General features: G+C 41.4%; 2 pseudogenes; one reads left to right on the top strand and one right to left on the bottom strand.

Annotated features, from left to right (window-relative positions):
• Window positions 1-11,768, bottom strand: part of LOC140699182 (cyclic AMP-dependent transcription factor ATF-5 pseudogene) — an 82,333-nt pseudogene extending 70,565 nt beyond the window's left edge.
• Window positions 11,744-22,774, top strand: part of LOC140699887 (formin-2-like) — a 130,841-nt pseudogene continuing 119,810 nt past the window's right edge.

Genomic DNA, 22,774 nt, shown 5'->3' with positions numbered 1-22,774 from the left:
CATAGAAGTGATTAGACATGGACCCCTTCAGGGAACCATAATTTAGCCTACAGCAAGAAATCCACAAGAATACCTGCCATAAGAATCCACATGAATAGATGATCACCAAGTGGAATTTATTCAAGGAATGCAAGCCTGGTTCAATAGTCAAAAACCAACAGTGTAATCTACCCTATGAAGAATCTAAAGAAGAGAACCCATGCAGTCACATCAATTAATAAAGAAAAAGTATTAAACAAAATTTAACACCCATTTACATAAAAAATGCGCAGAAACTAGGAGTAGAAGGTCACTACCTCAACCTAACAAAGAACATCTGCAAAACACCCACATCCCACATCATAATGGTGAAAGAATGAACTCTTTTCCCGAGTTCAAAAACAATGTTAGGATGTCTGCTCTCTTCTGTCAGTTTGCAACTTAGCACTACAGGTTCTAGGTAGCACAGTGCAGCAAGAAAGGAAATAAAGGCACACCGACTAGAAAAGAAGAAATATAATCATCATTATTTACAGATGACATTATTGTCTATGGAGAAAACTCCAAGGAATCTATAAGAAAACTCATAATAAATTATAATAAACGGCTTTAGCAAGATCCCAGGATAGAAGATCCATACATAAACATGAATACACAGCATTAATCATACTTCCATATACTAGCAGTGACCTGAGCAATTGAAAGCCAAATATTAAAACATATACAATAGGTTTCAGTTCAAGGTGGTACCATGGAACCATCCTGAATTCACCTCCTCCCACAACACACCAAATCTGCAGCTACATGTGGAACAATTTTCTCTGGAAAAGCCTAACAAATGGTGGAGCAACCCCTTCACATCAGGCAAACAAGAGGGAAACCACATCAAAGCAGGTGGGAAAGGCTGAGGCACGGTTTCACCAGAAACCCCACCCCTGGTGTGCACAGGCACACTCAGGAGGGAACTCAGAACATGGAACTTCTCCCTGAGGTGTGAACAGTTTGTACCCCCACAGTGGGAACTCAAACTTTGAACACTGACAACTGACAGATACCCCCAAAGCAACGAACTTGGAAGACCCTCAGGGTACATGCCTGTGAGACCCACTGGGCTGTGGTAAATTCAGGAACCACTCTTAAACGGCCTGTGCTCTTGGTCCCAGGGCCAAGTGCAGAAGCAGCCCTTTGCAAAGCACCCAGACTTCAAGTGAAAGGGAATCATTTCCTAATTTTGAAGCACTGGTCTGAGGGGCAGGGGCTGCTGGGCTCCTCCCCAGGGACTGAGGTTGATGGGTACCATCCTCCTGCTCTCCCTCTGCCTTAATAAAACCAGCAGGTCCCATCTATTTTTTCTTCCCTTCCCTTATGGTGTCAACTTTATGCTCCAGCCAGCAGATGCCATCTTCCCCGCTCTCCCTCTGTCTTGCTATATTTCATTCTTCTTTTTTTCCTCTACTCTCCCTTATTCAGGAGGTGTCATCTTTGTACTCTCTCACTGCCTCACTCCAGCCATCTTCGCACTGTCCCTCTGAGGGGCTCGAGAGTGCCAGTATCTCCAAGCAGGGAATGTCTACACACTGGTGACCCAGTTTTCATGGCTCCACTCAGGGGTTGCTCCTAGATCAACTGGCTCTGGAGGCCAGGACCGACCGCATGTCTCACTCCCATAGGACTGTAACAGTTGGAGAGACACTTATTGGCAGGCTACTACTTTCAAGGCACTGCACATTAGACTGAGACACACCCCCAGCCTTTATGTGAAAAAAAGGCCTACTTTCTGGCCTTAGCGTTTTGGACTTGGAGGCAGGCTTCAGGTTTGGCACACATCAGGAGGCTACCGAGGTTCTCTCAGGGAAGGTAGGCTGGGGGTGCCATCATTACACTCTCAGTCTGCCTTGCTACAGCTCACTGACATTTCCCAGAAAGGAGCTTTTACACTTATCTGAAGCCCTGTTGTTTGTGACTGTTTTTGAGGGGACACCTCCAGACTTCCTAGCTCTGGGAGCCAGCAGGGCCTGAATGAAATCGAATTAGCAATAAAAAACCTCCTTACAAATAAAGTCCAGACCAGATGGCTTCACTGGGGAATTCTACCAAACATACAAAGAAGAACTCGTATCAGTCATTCTCAAACTCTTCCAGAAAAACAGAGAGTACTTTTTCTATGAGTTTCTACAAACTCATTCTATGAAGCCACCATCACCCTGATATCAAAACCAGGCAAAGAAACTATCAAAAAAGAAAATCACAGACCAATATCAATGAACATAGATGCAAAAATCCTCAACAAAATATTAGCAAACAGAATCTAACAGCCCATAAAAAAGATCATACACCATGAGCAAGTTGGACTCATCCCAGGAAGTCAAGGATGGCTCAACATAAGCAAATTCATCAATATAATACACCACATCAACAACAGACAGGACAAAAACCACATGATCATCTCAATAGGTACTGGAAAAGCATTTGATAAAATTCAACACCCATTTATGATAAAAACTCATACCAAAGTGGGTATACAGGGAACAGATATGAATATAATAAAAACTATTTATGACAAACCCACAGTCAGCTTAGTACGCAATGGTAAAAAACTAAAAACTTTCCCACTAAAATCTGGGACCATCAAAGTTGTCCACTCTCACCATTCCTATTCAACATAGTCTTGGAAGTCCTAGCCACAGTAATCAAGCAAGAAAAAAGAAATAAAAGGGATCCAAATTGGAAAAGAAGAGGTAAAATTGTCACTATATGCAGATGACATGATATTATATATAGAAAAACCTAAAAGTTCCACACAAAACTACCAGAACTAATCAAAGAATTTAGCAAGGTAGCAGGATACAACATTAATGTACAAAAATCAGTTGCACTTATTTACACTAACAATGAATCAACAGGAAAAGAAAGTAAAGAAACAGTGCCTTTTTAAACAGCACCCAAAGTAATAAAATACCTAGGAAGAAATCTAACCAAGGAGGTGAAAGACTTATATGTGGAGAACTAGAAAACATTGATTAAGGAAATTAAAGAATACTTTAAAAAATAGAATGATAGCCCATGTTCCTGGATTGGAAGAATCAATATTGTTAAAGTGGTCATACTGCCTGAGGCAACATACAGATTTAATGCAACCTCAATCAAATTACCCAGGGCATATTTTACAGAACTAGAACAAATCATAATAAAATGTATATGGAATCACAAAAGACCCAGAATTGCCACAGCAGTACTGAAGAAAAAGAATGAGGCTGGAGAATAACCCTCCCTGACTTCAGACAATAATACAGAGCTACAGTCATCAAAACAGCATGGCATTGGTACAAAAACAGACCTACCGACCAATGGAACAGAATGGAGAGCCCAGAAATGAACCCACAAACTTTTGGTGAATTAATCTTTGACAAAGGAGGCAAGAACATACAATGGAATAAAGCCAGTCTCTTCAGCAAATGCTGTTGGGAAAACTGAACAGCAGCATGTAAATCAGTGAAGTGGGAATACTCCCTCACACCATATACAAAAGTAAACTCAAAATCAATTAAAGATTTAAACATAAGACAAGACATAATAAATCTCCTAGAAGAAAACAAGGCAAAACATTATCTCACATATATCTCAGCAATGTTCTCCTAGGGCAGTCTACTCAAGAAATAGAAATAAAAGCAAAAACAAACTAATGGGACCTAATTAAACTTACAAACTTTTGCACAGTAAAGGAAAATATAAGCAAACCAAACAACAACCTATGGAATGGGCTCACTCTAAGCCAGGCATCCACTGTCCATGAGCTGCCTGGGGAATAGGTGTTCTATTCACTGAAGTAGCTGAACAACTAGTATGTGTCCTAGTGCATACCGACACCACTTGCTGAATTAATTACAAACTGGGAAGCCCAGGTGGAGTTAGCGGCTCTATCCAGAATTATCTCGTAAAAGTGTTTTCACCAAGTGACACAGTAATCTATTCCCTTATCAGTCTGTCTTCTACACCACCTGCAGCATTCCTTAGGGTGGGTGGGAACATGGACCAGGGCCAGGCAGAGAAGATTCTCTAAGTGATAAATCTCACCAGGAGAGCATGTTGCCCTAGACCACACAACCGTGTGACCCAAGTCTAACAGTCTCACTTCTGCGAACTCTGCTTCACACTCCAGGATGATGTCCAAGAGACTGAGGGGAGGGAGGACACTGATCTCACCAGGCCTGCTCACTTCCAGGGAGTAACAACTAGAGCACTAACCCAAGGCCAAGGGCTCAGTGCTCACCTATGTGTTTTATTCAATCCTCCCAACCCTAAGGTGGGTATTGCTACCCCCACTCTACAGGAGAAAAAAACAATCTCAGGTCACATACAGGTGCCCAGAGCCAATGCTCTTTCCCACTCTACTGTACAGACTCCCAGCCAGAGATCAGGACATGGGCCTCTGAATCTGGTGTGAAGTCAGTCAGTGGGTGGTGGACTCTTGGGTGTTTACTGTTAGGCTGTATAACTCACATGTAAGATATGTATCAAATATTAAATATGTTGTAAAGAATGCCACCCAGTTTGGCTGCCACCCTCATACTGCCAGAGACAGGAAAGCAGAAGCACCCAAAAAGCAGCCCAAAGCCGCTCTCCTGCCTAAATGACATTGCCCTCCCCTCTTCTCCTCCCCACCAGCCCCCATCAGCAGGCCTCAGCTCAGCACAAGAAGAGCCAGGGAAGCAACACCAAGAGCTACCCTGGTAAGTGTCAGAGGTCAGTGGGAGACACCACAATACCATCCCCACATCACTGTGCCACTTTAGAGAGGCTAAGCCTTATCAGATGACTCCACCTGGGCCTCACTGCCCAGACCAGTGGTGGAAACTAGCCCAAGCTGGATCAGATTCTCTCCCCCAGGAGTCAGAGTGCTCTGAGGACACATAACTCTGGGAAGCGAGGGTCAGCTCTCTTCTGCCAAGTGCATGGGGATGTGGTAAAAGTGAAAAGAGAAGAAACAAAAAAACAGCTGTGCAGAGATGCAGGGTGCAAGAAGATTCTGTAAATGTATAGAGGGTGGGGAATTGCTGCCTTGATCTAGTTTTTAGTTCCTATCTTCCTACCATCTTTTAGTTCCTATGATCTAGTTTTACATCCATACCTGAAGCTTTAACTGCTCCTTCTGTCTATGCAACACCATGAGAAATATTCCTGGATCTTAATCACAAACTCCCCAATTTCTACAACCTATTTGCCACAAGTAGTGCCTGAAACACTTTAGCACCCTTCCCTATCTTTCACCCAGCTAGCTCTAAGCCATTCTTCAGGTCCCAGCTTAGACAGCACTTCCTCCAGGAAACCAGCCCAGACTAGTCCTCAAAGCTTTGCTCCATTTTTAAGGGTATAAAGGGTAGCACTCTGCACCTCATCATTCAATAAATGTGATTCCTTTCCTGTTAGACTGTAAACACTAAAAAGGAAAAAAACCACTTCAATCCTACTGCTTAGCACACAGGTCGGTACATGTTCAGTAACATTACTAAATAATGAAAATCAAGCAACTGGTGGAGGTACGTAGGAAGAGCGAGAAGGATCAACACTGATAAACACCCTTCTGATAAAAATGAAGTTGCTTTGACCCTACCTTCCTCACCCCTTCCAAGTTTCTGCTTCCTCCCTCTTCCAACCCCACAACAGGCCCAAGTTTGCCATGACAATCATCATGTTATACTTTGGTGCCAGTACATTCAGGAACCCAGGCTGGAAAAAGCATGTTTCCAGGTAACTTGTGACAAGAGAGGAAAGCCTACAGTACTTAAGGGAAAAAAAGAATAATGACAGGTTTTGAGGTCCAGACAAATCCCAGTTCTACTATGCAGTTATTGTCTATGAACCCTGGACAAGTCACCTGATGCCTGGTTTCCTCATCTGTGCAGTGAAAAAAAAATAATACCTCAAAGGTGAGGATGAAAATGACTCTGAAACCATAGCACCGAAGGCAAGCTTGCAACTAATGTTACCTCGTCATGGTGAAGTCCACGCAGACCTCACCTCTACACCCCAGCCCCAGCTCCTACCAGCCACGGATGGGTTCAGAGCCCAGAGCCTGCCCTAAGACCGAGCATCTGAGAGACCCTGGAGACCATCTATCCTGTTGGCTTTCCAATGTATGGGAGCCTCAAGAAGTGAAAGAGAAAAGACAAGCAAAAAGGAAGAAACAGTATCTCAGGGTCAGGCAGGTGGGTGGGCAGAGCAGGCTGGATGTGTGGGGTAGCTTGAGATTTTTTTAGGGAATCGCATGATTTTTACTTAACAGCTACATAACTGTGAACAATGTGAGGAATAAACTATACATAGTTCCTGGAAACCTCAACTAGGATGCTTTTCATTAAAGCACTTTTATTAATAATTGAGAATTGAAAACATACAAATTAAATTCATCAGAATAGCATATACATTATCGCTAACCACCAGGAGCACATTATTAGGGATGTTACTAATATCAAAATGAATTTTCTTTGCATTTTACTTGCACTCAAAACTGTTCAGAAACTCTGGGTTTTCTGTTGCTCATGTAAGATGGTCTCCTCCCATCTTTGAGCTCCAAAAACCATACAAGAGACTTCTTTATTAAAAGTCATATTAACAGCTAAACCAGCACAACTAGGAATATGGTCAGGAGCCTCTGTAGATGATTTATATCATTGCTGGTCCTGCTTTTGAAACAAGTCCCAGGGAGGGATGGAGGGAGGGCTAGAGCTGAAAGTAATAAGGAAAAGCTGATGGAAGAGATGAATCTAAGAAAAAGGCAGAACCTGACTAGGGCCCAGCCCTTCTTGGGGATGGGCTGGAGGGAAACAGCACTGGCATCTAAACAGGATTCTCCTCTGGTGTAGGGACTGAATGTGCTGCTTGCAAACTGCATGCAGGTCATTTGGCACGTCCGCCTCCACCACATACACACCAGAGGCCAGTAAGACCTCCAATCAATGCAACAACAAAAAGCGAAACAAAGCCCACATACATTTCAATGGCCCTGGAGACTGGATGAAAATCACACACGCTGAGTAGTAGCCCTAAATAGGTAGAAAGAAGAGACAAGTACAGCGGGTAGAAAGTCAAAGAGAGACAAAGAGGGAAACACAAAATCTGATGAGGAACCAGCAGAAAAAGGGCATCCTTCAGGGACCTTCCCCTACCATATCAAGTCCCAACTGCTTAGGAAACAAAGCCCCACAGAACTCAGCCCCAGCCATCCCAGCTGCCTCTACTCCAGCTTTCTCCCCAAGGCACCCACCCACAGCCTCACTTCTCAGACAACTCCTAGTTTTCCTGGCCGGCTGTGACCTGTTCAGACTTCTGTACCTCGGCGAGTGCACTCTCCTCTACCCGGAGTGCACATCTCATGGCAAACTCCCAGTCAGACACCAACACCCAGCGCGAAGCTTTGCAAAGCCAGACACAGACAGCCGCAAGCCACTCAGGCCTTTGTCACCCACAGCACTCTACAGGGGCTTCTGTGTTCCCGCCCAACTGCACCCCATTGTCTGGAACAAGAGCTACTGAAGGGCAGGCGCCATGTGAGTCCTTGCAGAGAACTTGTGCTGAATGAATTCTAAGTGAATGACCTTGCATGAAAGGTTTTTAAAAGGCTAAAAAGCAAACCGTGCAAAAAGCAGACAATAGATATTTTCTGCTACTGAAAGCATGCATTTTCTCAACTCTAATCTTTGGCTGAGTATCACTTAGGAAGCAGACACAGATGCTCTACCACTTCCTAGTTGGGCATCTGTGGGCAAATTAAGCAACCTCGCTGTGTCTCAAGACTCCCGCTTACCGAAAGGAACCACCCCTGCAGTGTGGTTAAGAGGCCTAATGAATATATATTTAAAAAAACAGAAAACATTGACTAAATGGTAGTTCTTACCAGCCTGCTGTAATCACAGAAACATTAACAGGACCAGATACTGCACCATCAGGGATACGAACATGACAAAATTTTTGTTAAAACTATGTTTTTTTGAGGAGAGCTGAAAGTCAACAAATCCAACAGCTTGTCTTCCAGCTGCACCCTGCTCTCTACAGTCCTCTGTACTAATCCCTACTGACCAGTTTGTCCCCGGCTCCTCAGACAATGTGGACTCCCAGGTCTCTGGCCTCTGACCACACCTCCTCCTCCTCTTCTGTAGCCTGCCCACTAAGGACACCTAAAGGCAGGCATTCCTTCACCTCAGCTCACACATTTTTTCTCATCTTATCCCCTCTCAAGCCTTCAATTATTATCTCTATGGAGATGGCCCCACGACCTCTCAGTCACATTCAGAAAATGTTTCAAGCTGCATTTATCCAACACAGATGGTTATCTTAATTAGATGATGAAACATACAGCTTCAACTTCTCTCTTTCATATCAATTTTTTCCTTTTCCCCTGAGTCTTATACATCTCACCAGTCCTAAGCTTCCTCTTCCTTTGCCCACCTCTTAAAACTACTTGCTTGCTAAGGATTCTTTGGTTTTTCTGTTCTGTCTCACCAGTTCCTAACTTCTCTGGGATAATGAACCCTTTGAAAATATACTGAATGATATGGATTGTTTACTAAAAAGAGAAACACAGAATGTAGGTAAGCAATTTCACCTAACCAATGACCTCAAATAACAATCTGTGTTCCTGTACACCAGACTGCCACTTACACAAAGTTCCATCTCCAGATTCTACATCCCTCTTATTTTCAGGATGCCTTGTGGATACAACCTAAAGGGCCTACTTGCATCATAAACTTAAGAAGTCCAAACCAGAACTATTTCTCCTTAACAAACCTCCTCTACCTACAGTATTCCTCCCCTAATAACGGCACCACCATGTCCCTAAGCTAGAAGCCTTGCAAATAATAACCTTCCCCATACCACATCACCAGGTCCTGTCTCAGAATCTTTCCCAAATCCAAATCCCAACTCTTAAGCCTCTTACCCTGTAAGATCTCATCATCCTTTGCCTCCCATACCGGCCATGATGAAAAGTCCACCACTCCTCTGACAAGAGCCCATTATTGACTCTAACATCTCCATTTTCCGCACCGCTACATCACTTCACCTTTAGAAGGTCACGAGCCAAGCTGATTCCCAGCCTCAGTTTTCTCCTGTCATTTCCACTAGTGTTGATCTACAGTCTCCCAAAATTTCAAAACTGATCATGTGCCTGCCTCTTTTCAAAAACTCTGATGCCTCTCCATTACACAAATATAAAATCAAACTCCATTCTGCCTACAGAGTCCTCCACAATTTGCTACCTAAGTTCTTTTCCAGGATTGGATTCCATAGCTTAGATTGTCACTCGCACCTATTATCTTTCTATCAAAATCACACCACTCAGAAAGGCTCAATTCAAACTCCACTCTTTATATTCCCTATGTAATGTTTACGAAAGGACTTTTCATGGAAAAGGCAAAATTCCTAATGAACAGATTCAGAAAATTAAACAAAATTGTTTTCTTCCTTAAAATTTTAAGTCCTTCTGGAAACATTAAGCTTTTCAAAATATCAGTTCTTCAAATATTATTAATATTTCAATCAAGAAATCCTTCAAAAACCCAGCATTGTTAACCAACATTTACTAAATAGTAATAATGCACAATGTAGATTAAACTCTTATATGAAATATCATCAATCTGAAGGTAAAAAGTTATAATCTGGTCCCAGGATTCTAATTCCAATATTATTTGTACTTGGATCTTTCTTAAGAAAGGAAAATATATATAAAGCAAGCGGACTTGACGTTTCACCTAATAGAGACTTAAGTCACGTAACTCCACAGCCGAGATAGAAAGTTACCAGATCTAAATCATCTTCAGGCTAGGAAAAATTCTCATCAGTTAAAAAAAATTTTTTGACTGAGAAGTCATAAAATTAGGCTTTTTCAGTACACATTTAAGCATTAATTTTTTCTAAGGGCCCAAGGATGTGATGGGCAATTCCGAGCTTCTCACAACGAGACCTGGTGACTAACACACATACCAGCAGGTGCACAGCAATCAGACCTACTCCAGGTAAGTGATGTTGTGGGCAGTACTGTCTTTCTGTTACCTTCTAGGACCTTGTTTCTTTTAGCCCTGACCTAATTTAATTCCTTTTATCTCCTAACCTACTGAGTTCACGAGAATCTTCACAACTGTGTACTGTGAAGCACTCTGCTCCTGAAGAGAATGCAAATAGTCAAGTATTTTTTTTTAAAGAATATTAACTAGTCTTTGTACCTAGCTAGCATACGTGGTAAAATATTCCCTCTATGTATTTCTAAAATTGTGACCATTCAAATTTGAATACGTTTCTGAAATAAATTTGCTTGTAAGAGTAAAATATGCTAAAATTTCAAAATTATTAATAACACTAATTAAGTAAAATAGGGAGTAATGAAAAGAGCTCTGGCAACTGAAACAGGATCTCAGGCTACAATCTCAAGTCTGACTCTTTAGTTGTGCGACCTTCAGAACTGGCTTCACCTCAAAACACTTTCACATCTAAAATAGAGCTAGCACTGCCCTTCCCTCTCTGCTGGTGGCTGTTCAGGTAACATGAGATAAAGGTACATAGCACAATACCTGACATGAAGTGATCATAAATAGTCTGCTTCCTTCATACAACACGAAAGACACACATGAAGGTTTAGGCATAAGGAAGCCTACACCACAAATCTGCATGAGCACAAAATATCACAGGTAGTTGGTTCTAACAACAAAAAAACAAACAAACAAAAACCACCATCAACCACATCCCACGAACACTTCTGAGGGATCTGGAGCCAGACAAGAGCGCCTGCATGTGGTTCTGCAAGAACTCCATCAGGGCGGCATACACACAGACCACTAAAGCTCCAGAGTCATTATGCTAAAACCTCTGGAAGCCTTTATGCCAGTACGAGAGCTCACGCCCGGTAAAAGGGGGGAAAAGTCAAATTAGGGCCAACTCCAAAAGACTCCTTAAATAAATCACAACAGCGATGCTGGCTTACCCTTCCTGAAACGCGAACAGTACCATGCCCAAACCCATTTAAACACTTGAAGATGGAGACATTCCACACCCACACTGGTGCCACTACATGCCTTTTAGAGAGCCTGCGCAGGGGAGCACCCCTGGCACCACGGAAGATGCTGAACCAAAGCCGACCACGGAAAAGGCAGGGGAGGGGGGAAAACAAGACGATGACTTCGGGGTTGTGCACTCGCGCCGCTGAGAACCGCTGTCCAGACCGCAGCCGCCTCCTCAAGCATCTGAAGTACTTCGCGGCTTCACTATGGGGACGTCAAGGGAAGGCCGCTAGTCAAGCACCCTGGGGTGGGGGCCGTTCCCGTCCCGGGGGTTCCGGGTCCCGGCCTCCGACCCCCGCGCGGCTCTCCTACTCCGCGCGCCATCGAGGACCGCCCAGGAAGCACCGCGAGTAACGACCCGGCCCGAGCGGCCCGGCCCCGCCCGAGACCCCCGGCGCGCGGACGGCAGGCAGCCCGGCTGCGGTCCGGCCAGGGTCGGGGTCGCGGGTCGGGCACGACGCCACTGCCGCAGCCAACGAGGCGGAGCGGGAGGCCGGGCGGGCGCGGCCGGCACGCGGGGCGCGGACACTCACCACACCACGCGGTAGGAGCCCTCGAGGAGGAGACTGCTGGAGCGCGGCCCCACGTGTAAGACCTGCCGGCTGACCACCTCGGGGCCGCCGCCCGCCGCCGCCGCCGCCGCCGCCGCCGCCGCCGCCGCCGCCGCCGCCGCCGCAGCAGCAGCTGCCGCCTCGGAGGAGCCGCGGAGCTTCTGAAACGATGGCCGCTCACACCAACTGCCTACTGCCAACTGGCGAGTCGGTAGGCGGAAGGAGGGGCGAGGCCGTGGAGGGCTCTGGGGTGGGGCCTGTCCTGGCAGCGAGCGCGCGGATTGGCTCCTGTGGTCTGGGGGCGGGGCTGCGACTCAGGATAGAGACAGGATACCTGAACTGGTGCCCACACAATTTGTATTTTTTTCTATTAGGAATAATTTTGCTGTGAACATTTGTAAACCAGTTTTTGGGGGATCTAGGTTTTATTTCTCACAGCTGCATACCTTAGATTGTCATGGCTGGGTTATAAGGAGACTCAATGGTTGGCCTTTTTAGAAACTCCAGACTGCTTCCAAAGTGGCTGCACCGTTTTACATATTTCCACTAGCAGACTCTGAGGGTTCCAATTTATCTCGACATTATAGCCAACACCTGTCATCGTCTGTCTTCTTGATGATAGTCGTCCTCATGTTTCTGAAGTGGCATCTCCTTGTGGTTTTGGATTGCGCTTCCCTGATATTGAGCTTCTTTCATATGCTTGTTGGCCATTTGTATATCTTCTTTGGAGCAGTATGTATTAGCAATTATGTATTCTAGATAAAAGGCTCTTTTCAGAAATATGATTTGTAAAAAATAGTCTCTCATTCTGTGGCTTGTCCCTTACTTTCTTGAGAAATTACTGCCCCAGGGCCTGACATTAGCTCTTACCTCGCATTGAATCCTCCCTGGACGCATACGTGGTGGTCTCCCTCCTTCCTTCAGGTCTTGGCTCAAATGCCTGCTTGTCAGTAAGATCTCCTTGGATCCCTTGTAGTGATCACCCAGTAAGAACAATGATGACAGCCCCATACATCAGCATCCGTCCCACCTCCCTGCCTCATCTCCCTTCAAGCTTTTATCATCATGTCCATGTAAAGTAGTCTTTTGTGAATTGTCTAATTCTTAACTGATTTGGAAATTTCATAAAGGATGTTTTTAATCAGTTTGTTACTACTTTATCCCAAATGTAATTCACTTTACGTAATCCAGTATGAATGCAAATGGAAGAATGAATGAATTGCATAAGAAACAATAATATATTTCACTTTATTTTAATAAACCTATGACTTTTTCCAAATCTGCATGTGAATGCATATGCCAGCATAGTTCAGTCATTCTTTAGTTGGCTGATATAAAACTAATTTCTTCATTTTTTATGGGAAGTAACCTTTGGCTTTGGAAGATTTAATAGAAAATAATGGAGGAAAAGCTAAAATAAATAAGTAACTACTTAATAAAGACTTAAATGTGGCTACCAGCGGTGCAACTTGAACTGATTGAAGCTTGAGGATGGGTAGCTACTGGGAAGCATCATATTCTGCCACTGTGTCTCCCCTCTGAGTGTGAGGAAGTTTGCATGTCCATGGATGCATGTGTGACCAGTCTGGGGGGGTCACAGTTCTGGAAGGCTTGTCAGTATCAGCTTCTGCTCTTTCCTGGCCTGGCCTTGTGTAGATTGACAATCAGGTTCAGTCCTTGGGAGTTTACTGGGAGTGTCTGTCTTTCCCTGGGACACAACTGGGAGAAAGCCACTGGCTCTCCCGTGGATGACAGAACTGGGATGTGGGGGTCACCAAAGGACATTTCCTGCATACTCAAAATTCAGATTATGAAGGAAGAATCATATAAGAATCTGAGCCAGTTATTCCCTATACAATGTGCCACAGATCATATTTCTGGTATTTGGGGGCAGGATCCAAGTCTAGCTTGGGTCTCAAATGCCTGTACTTCTTCCCAGGATTTGGCTCTTCTCCCCCAGCTGTACATTTGGCTCTTCCTGGCTGTGTCCTGGTGAGGGTCCTCAGTGAGGACCTTTTCTTATTTTTTATCCAGAAGCAAGAGCCAAGACATTGCAAATTATGGACTGTGTTAATATTTTTTCCAACACCTCCATAGTGTAATGGAAATAAAAGCAAAAATAAGCAAGTGGGACCTAATTAAACTTAAAAGATTATGTACAGCAAATGAATCCAAAAACAAAATGAAATGACAATGTACAGAATGGGAGAACACATTTGCAAATGATGAGACTGACAAGGGATTAAATTTCAAAATATACAAACAGCACATATAACATGATGTAAAAGAAAACAACCAACCCAATCAAAAATGGGCAGAAAATCTAAATAGACATTTCTCTAGGAAGACAGACAGCTGGCCAACAGGTACATAAGAAGATGCTCAATATCACTGATTGTCAGAAATTCAAATCAAAACTACAATGAGATACCACTTCACATCAGTCTGAATGGCCATCCTTACAAGTCTACAAAGAATAAATGCTGGGGAGAGTATGGAGAAAAAGGGGACCCTCCTACACTGTTGTGGGTAATGTAAACTGGTGCAGCCAATATGTAGAATAATATGGAAGTTCCCCCAAAAAACTAAAAAGAGAGTTACTGTATGATTGAGCAATGCCACTCCTGGACATATATTTGAGTAAAACCATAACATGAAAAGATGTATGCACCCCAGTGATCCTAGCCACACTATTTACAATTACCAAGATATGGAAGCAGGATAAATGTCCATGAATAGATGACTAGATAAAGAAGATGTGGTATATAAATACACAATGGAATATGACTCAGCCTTTAAAAAATGAGATTACACCTTTTGCAACAACATGAATAGACCTAGAGATTATTATGTTAAGTGAATTACATCTGACAGAGACAGACAAATGCCATATATCATATATATGTGATATCAAAAAATAATGACAAAAATGAAATTTTTACAAACTAGAGTTGAACTCACAGACATAGCAAATAAACTATGGTTACCAAATGGAAAAGTGTTGAGGGGAGGGATAAACTGGGAGTTTTCAAAGTTTCAACATCATTAAGACTTAATTCTTGATGGACCTTGCAGTCTTCTATATAAATTTAAAATAAGTGGTTAAGTTTATTAAAAAAATCCTGATGCTGTTCAATTTATTACACTTGTAAATGATATTGAGGACTATAAGCATTATAATAATATTATCCAAGATCTCCTTTATGAAAGATCTCCATTTGTTCAGATCATCTTTTATGTCTTTTTAATAGAGTTTTAGAGTTTTAGACTTCTTTAAAGAAGGTTTGTGTTTTCTTTGCTGAGCTAGTTTCTAGGTACTTCGTATGTTTCATTGCTCATGGGAATGGTATTTTATTTTTGTATTATTTCTAGTTATTTTGAGGGTAAAGAAATGTTTTCAGTGTCTTTCAGTTGTAAGAATTATATGATCTCCCTTATGAATATTTTTAAACCTAAATGTTAGTTAATAGTACCTATACGTCATAGTTAAAAGAGTCTAACACTAATTGAGATGTTAGGGATTTCTCCCCACACCAGTGAGCAATTCTCTGTGACACCAGCTGGGTGTTTACAATTCAACTCAATTCAGACAGTGTTTATGTGGAGATAGTGTTGGAGTCCACAGATGAAGGGCTCAGTCCTGCAAGACTGCCCACTCTCATATACCAATCAAAAGTTGTGACTGAGCAGCTTATAGGTTCCAACAGTCCCCTCCATGGGTTTCATTAATTCTCTAGAGAAGCTCATAGGACTCAGAGAAACATTTCAATCACCAGATTACCATTTTATTATACAATGATATAACTCAGGAATAGTTAAATGGAAGAAATGCACAGGGCAAGGTATGGGGAATGGGTGTGGAGCTCCTGTGTGCCACTCTCCCTGAATCTCCACGTGTTCACTGACCCAGAAGCTCTCTGAAACTCAACCTTCTGGGTTTTTATGGAGGCTTCATTACACAGGCTTGACTGATGAAATCATTGCCATTGATGATTGAACTCAGTCGCCAGCTCTTCTCTCCTCTCCCTGGAGGTCAGGGGTGGGACTGAAAGTTCCAACACTCTAATAACTCAGTTGGTTCCCCCTGACCACCAACCCCATCCTTAGATGCTATCTGCAAGTCACCTCATTAACATAAACTCAGGTGTAGCTTGTTATGAATATCAAGACACCTTTTTTACTTCAATCACTTATGAAATTCCAAAGGTTTAGGAGATCTGTTCCAGAAATTGGTCAAAGACCAAACACATATTTCTCATTATAAATCACAATATCACAATAGTCATATGAGATTTTAAAAGCAAAATTTTTATTTGTTTACAGCAAAATAATTGAAACAATCAGAGAAGTTAGTATACACTTTGTAGAATCTTTTGAAATTACTGTGGCTTTCTTTTTGACCTTATGTAGGATCAGTTTTTGTGAAGCTGTGCCCTTTTGGGGGAGCTATAATCCTAAAATCCAGAAACATTATTTATATTTTAATTTAGTAGGTTGTGTTTTACTCTCAACATTAATAAAAATCTCTAATTATTTAAAATTCTTCAAAAGCGTCATTTAAACAAATGTATATTTAGTCCAAATAGAGAAACACTAATTTCTTGGTTTCTGTTACTTATTTCTCTCTGGCTTACCTTCTATATTTTGGGCTGGCTTTTATGTATCTTCTTTTCATCCTTTTCTTCCACCTGACCCTTGTTAACTAAATACCACTTCCCCTAAGCTTCATGCTTAGTCCGTCTTAACATCTATCCTCAGGAACCCTTTCCTTGTGTTTTTATGACTCCAGATTCAAATTTCTGGCTCAGATCTCTCTGAATTCCAGACTCAAATTTCCTGTTGCTTTTTAAAATTCTCTGTATGGGTATGGGACGTGATGCAAACTGAACTTCCCTTTTCTCCAAACCCACTCTGCTCCCCTGTTCATTGCCTGCCCTGGTGGGTGGTAATAGCGTCTGCACAATCCTTTACCCAGTCTCTTCTGGCAAAAACCTGGGATGTGTACAACTTAGTAAGTTCCTCACATTTCCTTCTTGTATCCAGCTAGCCAATTTCACTAATTTCCTGTTAAAATTTACCTCCAAAATTAAAACAAAAACAAAAACCTCATCTCCTTTCCAGGTAGATTTTTAACATTCTTCTCAGAATTATTCTATGGCTCTCCATTAACTACCAGGACAAATTTTAAACCTGAGATTTATGTTCAAGCAGAAGATTGAATGTGTTCAGGATGACGGTGATGGATTTGCTAACTTTGTGATTCAATGCAGCATAAGGGAGGCATCCATCCTAGGGTGTCCAGCCTTGGAATGGCTGGTCCCAGTTGGAGTGATTGCACTATTCACTGGAGATGTTCAGAGACTGATTGGAGATGTTCAGAGACTGGCTGGAGATCTATGAGGTGACCACAACCCTGGAGAGGCTGAACTTGACCACTGACTTTCCTTCCAACTGCAAGAGTCAATCTGATGTTTGAGTTCAAAAGTTGAGTGGCAACTATGATCAGTGTGTCTCATTCCTTTTACGAGACTGCTTTAAATTTGTGGAAAACCCTTCACTCAGAGGTATTTTAAAGCTGACATTTATTAGACTTGCTTTTATGGATTTAACATAATAGATTGACATGAAGTTTTTAAAGGCATTTTCCTTTTGACATTTTTATATTGTTTTCTTTGAACTTTGATTTATTTCATGATTTTTGAAGAAATTACTGGAGAAATCCATCATCTAACATAGGTCCTGAGAGGGGTTGTTTGTCATTGTCACATATGTTCTAGGATATTCTTTGGGCAATTTTATTAGATTCTTTAGAGTAAATTTCTCAGCTTGTTCTTGTCATGTTTTAGTCCTTGATCAATTGAAGTTTCATAGATTCTTCTTTCTTTTTTATTGGGTTATAGTCAGTTTACAATGTTGTGTCAATTTCTGGTGTACAGCATAATGCTTCAGTCATATATATATACACATATATTTGTTTTCATATTCTTTTTTATTATACATTATTACAAGATATTGAGTATAGTTCCCTGTGATGTACAGAAGAAACTTGTTGTTTCTCTATTTTATATACAGTTGAAGTTTCACGGTTTCTTTTCTTCTCCCCCCAAAAAAGCCTTCATGGATGCCAAAATTGAACTTTAAATTTATACAAATTTTAGTAGTGACTATGTAGTGACTGTAGTCAGAGCTCTCTCTATCAGGTCACTTTTTGAATGCTCTGTCTCTGTGTGATGTTTTATTGTAATTGATTTTGAACACTTTTTTTTGCTACTTTTTCTCCATATTCTTAGTTCAGGTAAAAGAAAAAAATGCAACACATGTGAGTCCTGCTTCATCAGACAGAGCAGTCACCTTCTTCAAAACTATTATGAAGATACATTATGGTCACTTACTATTAAGGACTAAGAAAACCAGCACATCTGTACCCCATCTGCATTTTATAAGTTTAAAATATCTAAGGCTTCCTTCTTTCTCTGGAGTTTTGAGCCCGAGTGTGGGAGTGTTGCTGTAAGAGTGTCTGAATCAGCACCAGCCATGGGCCCAGTGGGTTCTGAGCCCTGGGAAGCAGGGAGCTTGGCCCCTTGTGCTGAGTCCCTTCCTGAGCTGTGGGTGTCATCTCTGCAGGTGGAGCCCACTTGGGTCCTTGCTCCTCCCATGACCCATCCAGCCATCTGACCACTCACTCGCCTTGTTTTCTTGAGAAATTGCCAAATGTTTATTCTCATAAGAGCCACTCTTCCACTGTAAAACTTGCAGCGCTTTGGATCTGACATTAGACATGTTAATTTCCATGTGATTGTAATTGGCCTTGTCTGTTTTTATTATTTATCCAGCATAGGCCATCAGTATATGATGATACATAATATGTGATCTCTCTCTATTCTCTACATCATGAACTTAAGGAATCATCATTAATGTCTAACTCTGGATTTGCTGGTCAACTGCATTTCCTCTTATGATTTAAATTGGTAGATAATATAGGATTTCAAGAGAAATTTATTAAATAGATATGTCTGAGCTATGATATCAGAAAAAATTAACATAATGAGACTTATTTAATTCATTTTGCATAAGAGATGTGGCCTGTAGAAATAAAAACTTATATTGATACCTTTCAAAATATAGCAATTATATTCATCCTTCAACCATTAAAAAATATCCAAAAGGAAAAAATATCCACTATATGTTTCTAGGCTGTTAAAGTATAAATTGAAAACAGACTATTACAAATTAATGATATTATGGTACATAAAATAACCCAAAACTCACACCTAACCTTCCCCCGTGTATGAGCTGGGACATGTTACCTAAGTATTTGGCTCTTGATTTCTTTGCAGGAAAAATTAGAGTATTAAGCCAAATAATCTCTAAGGTTTCTGGCTCTAAAATACTGGAAATTAAGTGGTGGATTGTCACTGAGTCATTAATCCTAATAACAACAAACAATTGTTAGTATTTGGGTCCAATGAAAACAGAAAAGTTGCATGTATCATCAAGGCTAGTGGGAAAAGAGGTCTCCTGTTGTCTCCAAGAGCTAGTATCAGTATGGAAAGTTTCTCTTCCTGTTTGGACACTTTATAGTCTCCAGTAGACAGAGAAGGAGCCAGGGACTCTCCCTGCTCTGTGTTATCACTCGTCAGGAGCCCATACTCTGTCTACATCTCTTCTACAAGAGTGTCCTGCCTGCGTTGGCCTATTATATTGTCATTAGTTAAGGACAGGGAGCATGTTTTCCTCACGATGATATCCTTTGGTGAACCCAGGAGATTATTCGGCACATGATGACCCCTAAGAGCTTGGTTATATCTTGTCTTTGCTATGTCCTGCCCCCCAGTTCCACTAGAGATGTTTAATTAAGATAGTATGTTCTGAATAGAATGCACTTAAAAGTATTCCTTCTTGAGCTTTGGTCAGTGTGATTAGTTGTTAGCCCCTGCAGGGCACAGACCTTGTGGTCTCTTTTATATCTTAGAACAGAATGTTGGTCAGAAGTTTTCCCAGAGGTGCTGGCCCACACAGAAGTGGGAGATGCTTAGAATAAAAATTAGGAGAGCAGAGTACGTGTCCAGTTTTGGTGCTGCCAAGTCTATGACATCAGGCAGATTCTAGAATCTTTTCATTCCTCATTTGGTTTCTTTGAAATCATGATGATAAATTCTTTTTTTTTTTTTGGTTTGCTTTTTTGGGGATTTAGAAATATTCATCTTTTTTATTTAAGTATAGTCAGTTTACAATGTTTATCAATTTCTGGTGTACAGTGTAATGTTTCAGGCATATTTATACATACATATATTCATTTTCATGTTCTTTTTCACTGTAGGTTACCTTAAGATATTGAATACAGTTCCCTGTGCTATCCAGAAGAAACTTGTTGTTTATCTATTTTACATGTAGTAGTTAGTATGTGCAAATCTCCAACTCCGAATTTATCCCTTCCCACCCCCTTTCCCCTCTGGTAACCATAGGTTTGTTTTCTATGTCTATGAGTCTGTTTCTATTTTATAAATAAGTTAATTTGTGTCTTTTTTTTTAAGATTCCACATACGAGTAATACCATATGGTATTTTTCTTTCTCTTTCTGGCTTACTTCACTTAGAATGACGATCTCCAGGTCCATCCATGCTGCTGCAAATGGTATTATTTTATTACTTTTTATGACAGAGTAGTATTCTATTGTGTAAATATACTACAACTTCTTTATCCAGTCATCTGTTGATGAACATTTGGATTGTTTCCATGCCTTGGTTATTGTAAATAGTGCTGCCGTGAACACTCGAGTCCATATGAATTCATGATGATAAACTCTTGCTCTGCTTTACAAAGCTGACAATAGTTGTGGATATGTCTTTTTCATTGTATAGTTCTATTCATATAGAAGGTTTCTTGCTTTATATAATGTCACGGCTTCCTTACCCGACAGCACTCCAGTGTAGGGACTGATGATTTTACTTCATTGTGCAAGATCACTGTGTGTGTTGTGATGATAAATAGTCCTCTCAGATTGTCCCCTGGCTGTTGTTTCTATGTTTATCTAGCCCTGTGATGTTTGCTTACCAGTGCTAGAGGAGTATTTATAGATATGGATATAGTCGGCCCTTTGTATCTACAGGTTCTCTGTATCCACCAGTTCAACCAACAGCAGGTCAAAAATTAAAAACAAAAAATCCAGAAAGTTCCAAAAAGCAAAACTTAAATTTGCTGGGTCCAGCAACTATTTACAGAGCATTTGCATTGTATTGGGTATTATAAGTAATCCAGAGATGATTTAAAGTATAAGGGAGGATGCATACAGGTAATATGCAAATACTAAGCCATTTGATATAAGGGACTTAGCATCTGCAGATTTTGATATCTGAGGGGGTCCTGGAACAAATCCGCCACAGATGCTGTGGGACAACTGTAGCTTAAGCCTGCAAAGCGATTCCACGTGCTAAAGTTAATAGTGTGTAAGTGTATGTGGGAGGAGGGAGAGGGAATTAGTGCAGAAATAATTGGAGAGCATTAATGATTAGTAAGTTCCCTGACTGTCACTGGGTGAATATGATTTTATCATTAATTTAATAAAATAGTAAAACAGACAATGAAAGCATCTTTTTTTAAACTGAAGTTAAGAATTGTAGCTAGGCTGGAGAGGCTGTGGAGAAAGGGGAACCCTCCTACACTGCTGGTGGGAATGCAGTTTGGTGCAGCCACTATGGAAAACAGTGTGGAGATTCCTCAAAAGACTAGGAATAGACTTACCATATGACCCAGGAATCCCACTTCTGGGCTTGTATCCAGAAGGAAATCTACTTCAGGATGACACCTGCACTCCAATGTTCATAGCAGCACTATTTACAATAGCCAAAACATGGAAACAGCCTAAATGTCCATCAACAGGTGACTGGATAAAGAAGAGGTGGTATATTTATACAATGGAATACTACTCAGCCATAAAAACCGACAACATAACGCCATTTGCAGCAACATGGATGCTCCTAGAGAATGTCATTCTAAGTGAAGTAAGCCAGAAAGAGAAAGAAAAATACCATATGAGATCGCTCATATGTGGAATCTAAAGACTCATGGACAGAGAATACAGACTTGTGGTTACCAGGGGGGTAGAGGGTGGGAAGGGATAGACTGGGATTTCAAAACTGTAGAATAGATAAACAAGATTACACTGTATAGCACAGGGAAATATACACAAAATGTTATGATAAATCACAGAGAAAAAAATGTGACAATGAGTGTGTATATGTCCATGAATGACTGAAAAATTGTGCTGAACACTGGAATTTGACACAACATTGTAAAATGATTATAAATCAATAAAAAATGTTAAAAAAAAAAAGAATTGTAGCTAGGAAAATCATAAATATTTACCTTGTTGATATAATTAACATACGCTAAATGTAAAAAAAAAAACACTTGATGGTTGAAGATATTTTAATCTGTGTTAACCTTGCTTATATTTTTTCTTTTAGATTCTGGGTACATTCTTATGATTCCATTATTTACTTATGACTTCCATTAAATTGAGACAAATTTTTATTTATCCAACTACAGAGCCTTTGAGGAAAAAAAAAGGTAATAGGTAACATTTACTGGGCACTATGTTAAGCCCATTACAAAAATTATTTAATTTAATTTTAAAAACTGTCATAGGAGGCAGTGAGGATAATTATTCCAGGTATAGGCGAGGAAACTGAGGCTTAAGAGGGGTCAAGTCAGTTGCCTGAGGCCACAGCTGGGGCGGTGGCAGCATCAGGAGGCCCCAAGCAGGGGCTCCACAGCCTAAGCTCCTGGTTGCCTAGGCTGCGCTGCTTTGCCTGGATGGCCTCATGGAGTCTAGTGACAGATGTTTACAGTGGAAAGGGATGGGCAGAAAGGACACCATTCTATAAAAAAAGAGAAAGAATGTCCCTAGATTTCTTCAGCCATCCATTAGGTATGTGATGTATGTGATTAGTGAGATGAGCTTTCCTAGGTAAAGACAGTGTGACCTAGCATTCCTGGGCCTGCATTTCCTAATTTATAAAATGACACTTGGAGGCTGGGTTTGAAGAATAGAAAGACTGCCCCTCCCACTGGGTCTTCTGTTATTGGAAGGAAGGGAGAGCCTGAGAAGCTGCACCCCTCTCCTGCCCACGTACTTGGAGTCAAAGATTCACCAGAAGGTGCTTCCTGGGTGCCTATGGAGTTTATACCAACCTG

The sequence above is a fragment of the Vicugna pacos genome, chromosome 11 (genome assembly GCF_048564905.1).
Source record: "Vicugna pacos chromosome 11, VicPac4, whole genome shotgun sequence".
NCBI lineage: Eukaryota > Metazoa > Chordata > Mammalia > Artiodactyla > Camelidae > Vicugna > Vicugna pacos.
This window is presented reverse-complemented; position numbering and strand designations above follow the sequence as displayed.